Here is a 5508-nt window from a genome sequence, read left to right as displayed (position 1 = left end):
CTGCTGCGGGCAAGACCGGAAGTCCCGGGGGCCGGCGCGGCGGCGGCGCGGCAGGATTGGCTGAGGCCGGCGGCTGCGTAGTCCGTCGGGCAGAGGCTCAGGCCGCCCAGCGGGACGCGGGATCGGGTGTGGGTACTGTACTGGGGCCGAGGCGGAGAGGTGGGCGGCCGTTGGGGTGCGGCAAGTGTAGCAGGCTAGGGCGCTCTCCGGTCCCCATTGCAGCCCCCAGATGAGCCCACAGTATTTTCCTTATATGATCAGGTCCCATGGCGGGCCGCTTGCCCGGAGCCTGAGAGGATTATGAAAACGTGGCGAGCGGAGTGGTGCGGGGGGACCCGGAGCTGGGGCGTGAGGGGCAGCGGGCGAGGCGGGGCGGGAGGGCAGTCTAGTGGGGCCTCTGCCGCGGTGACTGTGAGCTCTGGCCGATGATGACGAGACCACTGCGCAATCTGAGTTCTGGGAACCAGGTGATGGAGTGTGTTCTGAGAACAGACTGAGGCCGGGCGAGCAGGAGGCGGCCGGTGCGGGGGAGGGGCGGAGAGCCCCTCGGTGCCAGGGCTCAGAAGGCCGGGCTGCCGAGGGCTTCTTGGCGTGGGGGCGGTGGGTGGGTTTCTCTGAGTCGTCAGCGAATGCCAGCCTTTGAATCCTGCTTTTCAAACGCTTTGGTGGCACTCTTGCAGTAGTTTTTCTAATCCAAATTTTTATTATGAAAACTTTCAAGTTTACAGAAAAGTGGAAAGACTTGTACAGTGCACGCATGTCGACCACCTATGTACCCCAATTGTTAACATTTTGCTCTATTGCTATCCACCTGTTCTTCCATCAGACCATCTTATTTTTAAAATTATTTTATTTTATTTATTGAGACGCAGTCTGCTTTGTCACCCAGGCTGGAGTGCAGTGGCGCAATCTCGGCTCACTGCTACCTCCCGGGTTCAAGGGATTCTTCTGCCTCAGCCTCCGGAGTAGCTGGGATTACAGGCACGTGTCACCACGCCCGGATAATGTTTTGTATTTTTAGTAGAGACGGGGTTTCACCGTGTCAGTCAGGATGGTGTTGATCTCCTGACCTTGTGATCCGCCTGCCTCGGCCTCCCAAAGTGCTGGGATTGCAGACGGGAGCCACTGCGCCCAGCTCCATCTTACTTTTTTTTTTTTTTTTTTTAAACGCAGACCTTAGTACTCTACACCCATGAAGACATCTACATACATTAAGTATTCATTTACAGTTCTTTTTAAGGCAAAATATCCATGCAATCAAATGTGTTCAATTTTGTACACGCTTTTCTATTCAATTTGCCCTCCACATATTTAAGAAAGGTTAAGTATCACAACTTCCCACCGCAGACCTCCATCAGCAGGTCTTTCCAAATGTACTGTTTTCTCTAATGAGAAATGTCACTAATGAGTGGATTCTAAAACCATTCAGGGAAAGGTTTACGTATATCAAAACATGCAAATATATGAGAGAATGCTTACATAGTCTCCAAGTCTCATGAAGAAGAAAGGGTACCTTGACAATGGAGAAATTTTCCAGGTATTGCTTCACCAAATGATGAAGTAATGGTGTCCCATCACCAATAATGGGATAAACTGACTTCATGCACGCCCCCTCGCCCCCCACACACAGTGACAACACAATATCACTTGCATAGGATTTCCCCTGAAAACGTCTATACTGAAACTAATTATGAGGAAACAATGAGACAAATCCACATGGAGGTACATTCTACAGAACAACTGACCTGAACTCTTTAAAAACATCAGTGTGGTGAAAACCAAAAAATAGCTAGGAATAGTATCACATTAAAGGGGACTAGAGATGTGACAGGCATTATATGGGAGCCTTAATTAAAACCTGGATTAAAAAAACTAAAAGACCATATTAGGACAATTGGAGACATATACATTATAGATGGCATTGGTAATATTGACATTAATTTTCCTTATGATATTTATATTGTAGTTATGTAGGAGATTGTTCTTAGGAAATACATGCTGAAACAGGGGTGAAGAATCATGAGGCCTGCAACTAACTCTCTAATGACTCGAAAAAATACATACATTTATACAGTTTTGCATTGCTTAACCATGAGAATACATCCTGAGCAATGTGCTATTAGGCGATTTCCTCATTGTGTGAACATTATAGAGTGTTCTTACACAAACCTTGATGGTAGCACCTGCTACACACCGAGGCTATATGGTACAGCCTCTTGCTCCCAGGCTACAAACGTGTACAGCATGTTACTGTACTGAACACTGTAGGCAGTTGTAACACAATAGTAAGCATCTGTGCATCTAAACATAGGATAGATACAGAAAAAATATTCCGATTTTATCAGACTACCGTCATATATATTCTGCCATTGACGGAATCATTGAAACATGGTCATGAAGTGTATGTATGGTCATCCAGTGATTGTACACTGGCAGAGAAAGAAAAAGCAAATATGGCAAAATAGTATCAACTGGGGAATCCAAATGAAGAGTATACCATTGTTGATGATTCTTTTGTCTTTTCTGTTCTGTTTTTTTGAGACAGGGTCTCACTATGTTGCCAAGGCTGGAGTGCAGTGACATGATCTCAGCTTACCGCAACCTCCACCTCCCAGGTTCAAGCAATTCTCCTGCCTCAGCCTCCCAAGTATCTGGTATTACAGGTGCATGCCACCCTGCCTGGCTAATTTTTATATTTTTAGGAGAGACAGGGTTTTGCCATGTTGGCCAGGCTAGTCTCGAATTCCTGACCTCAGGTGATGTGTTCATCTCGGCCTCTCAAAGTGCTAGCATTAGAGGCATGAGGCACTGCTCCCAGCCCATTATTCTTTTTCTAAGAGGGGAGTCTTGCTTGCTATATTGCCGGCCGGGGCTGTCCTCAAACTCCTAGGCTCAAGGGATTCTCCTGCCCCACCCTCCTGAGTAGCTGGGACTATAGGTGTGTACCACATTCTTCTATTTTTGCAACTTTTCTGTAGTTTTTAACTCTTTCAAAATACAAGTTGGGAGAAAAAATGTCCTTCAAGTAAGCTACAAGATTGTTTGAAACAAGTTATTTTTGAAAATATTTAGTCCTTTTCAGGTTTACATCATATTTAAGCAGGTATATATTCTTGTAATTTCAATATGTATATTAAAATTCTTTTATAATTTTTGTCTACCTGTGGAGTCTTTCATGAGATGTAAAGTTGTTGTTCTACTCTTAGGCATTTAACTTTCAGTATTTTTAGAAATGCAATATTCTTGTTTCCACACTTCTTTTCCTATGCTTAAACACAGTTTCTCCTGCCTTCCTGTAACACTAAAAATTGATGGTGGCTTAAGCCATGGTGGCTTTAGAAGTCTCAGTAATGGAAACTGGGAAAAGCTGATGAAGTCAGTACTGCCCAGGAGAACTTTTAAAAATGAGTACATGAATCTGAATGAATGAGACAAGTGAATTTGCTGATCTTGAGTAGCTTGGAAAGTTATGTGTGTGCCCATTGTTAATCTAATTGCTTTGGAAATAACTTCAATTTTTGTTAGAAGGCAAATGTTGAATGTGGTTTTATCCTTACAACAAATACTAACTCTTCAGAAAGTTCAAGTTGCCAACCAAGAACATCAGTTGAATGAAATTGTTAGCAGCAGCAAATCTGCATGGGTCTGCAGCAGCTCACTTCTTACCTCCTCAAGGGAAAGAAGCTTAAGGCAGAGGGAGAGACCAAGGCAAGTTTTTGAGCAGGAGTGAGAGTTTATTAAAAAGTATTGGAACAGGAATAAAAGTACATAAAGTACACTTGGAAGAGGGCCAAGTGGGCAACTTGAGAGATTCAACTGTGCCACCTGACTCTTGATTTGGAGATGATACATTGGTATGGTTCTAGGCCTTGCATTACTTCTCCCGATTATTCCCTTGGGCTGTCCGCATGCTCAGTGGCCTGCCAGCACTTGGTAGGGGCGGCATGCATAGTGTGTTTGCTGAAGTTGTGCACATACTCACTTGGGACATTCTTCCCTTACCAGTCATGTTCCTAGAGGAAGGTCATATACAAGTTAAACTCCACCGTTTTGCCTCTTAGTGAGCATGTTTGAGCCCGCTCTCCCAAAATCTCATCCAGAAGCTGTTGATCACCAGATGCTAGTAGTTTCCATCTATTGGGAGAATGCCTTTCCCTGACACCAGGTGAGACCAATGATTATTTTAGAGAAATAGTTTAACAACTGCCTGACCATCACCTGAAGGTCGCCTGACATTCCTGGATGGGGTGGAGGAAGTCCTCTCCTGCCCTGCTCAAGTATGTCTGGCTACCTAAAGTAATACAGATACCAATTTGCCAAACTCCGCTCATTTTAAGTTTACCCTAAGTCTTGGTGTGTTCCCAGTAACCTTAAGGCACTGTCTCAAACTTAGCTGGATGAACATTTGTTTTTTTTTTTTTCTCTATCTGAAAGTTATTTGCAGCGTCTATATCTTTAGTTCGACTTTTATTTAGTAATATAACCTTAGGCAAATCTTCCTTGGAGCTAAGTTTACTCTACAAAATACTAACGTTAGAAGGAGACAATGCCATTATTGCCCTTCAGTCAAAAACCTCCAGAAACACACGGATAGTTAAACAAATTGGGTTTAATGTTCTTTGGAAGAAGGGAGATTGCACATCATGGGTGTACCTTTGGGAACTGTAGCACATCTCAGTTTAAGGGTGGTAGGATTTGGGTGTGATTAGGTGATTTGGGGAGGATCCAAGGAAGTACGGGTTCACTCTGGATTGGGTACTGTCAGGAAGTAGGGACAAGTCTTTGGGTATTTGTATTAGCATTCTCCAAAGGGACAGAACTAATAGGATATGTGTACATATGAAAAGGAGTTTATTAAGGAGAATTGACTCACATGATCACAAGGTCAAGTCCCACGATAGGCCACCTGCAGGCTCAGGAGGTAGGAAGCCAGGAGTGGGTCAGTCCCAGTCCAAAAGCATCAAAAGTAGGGGCGCCAACAGTGCAGGCTTCAGTCTGTAGCTGAAGGCCACCTGAGAGCCCTTGGCAAGCCATTGGTGTAAGTCCAAGAGTCCAAAGACTGAAGAACCTGGAGTCTGATGTCGAAGGGCAGGAGGAACAGAAGGAAGGTTCCAGCACGAGAGAAAAATGAAAGCCAGAATACTCAGCAAACCAGTTTAGTCCACCTTCTTCCGCCTGCTGTTCCAGCCATTCTGGCAGCCAATTGCATGGTGCCCACCCACACTGAGGCACCAGACCACCAGGCACACACTCTCCCAGACCACCAACTCAAATGTTAATCTCCTCTGGCAACACCCTCACAGACTCACTCAGGAACAATACTTTACCAGCTATCTAGGCATCCTTTAATCAAGTGGACACCTAATATTAACCATCACAGTATCTTACTATCATCTTATCCTGGAAGAGGGCCAATTAGAGCTAGGCACAAGCTGCACCTGGGAAAGCAGCTACACTCCATCATATTACCTGGGACAGGGCATATATGGTGTTATGTGGTTTACACGG

The 5508-nt window shown here is 44.9% G+C and overlaps 2 non-coding genes across 2 annotated transcripts; both read left to right on the top strand.

Annotated features, from left to right (window-relative positions):
• Positions 1–202: 202 nt before the first annotated feature.
• Positions 203–341, top strand: LOC120361738 (small Cajal body-specific RNA 17). Its single transcript, XR_005577871.1, has one exon.
• Positions 342–419: 78 nt separating this feature from the next.
• Positions 420–502, top strand: LOC120361733 (small Cajal body-specific RNA 18). The gene has a single exon (XR_005577866.1).
• The last annotated feature ends 5006 nt before the right edge of the window (positions 503–5508 follow it).

This window comes from Saimiri boliviensis, chromosome 13 (genome assembly GCF_048565385.1).
Source record: "Saimiri boliviensis isolate mSaiBol1 chromosome 13, mSaiBol1.pri, whole genome shotgun sequence".
In the NCBI taxonomy this organism is placed as follows: Eukaryota; Metazoa; Chordata; class Mammalia; order Primates; family Cebidae; genus Saimiri; species Saimiri boliviensis.
Note: the sequence above shows the minus strand (reverse complement) of the source record. Positions and strands in the feature narration are given on the sequence as shown.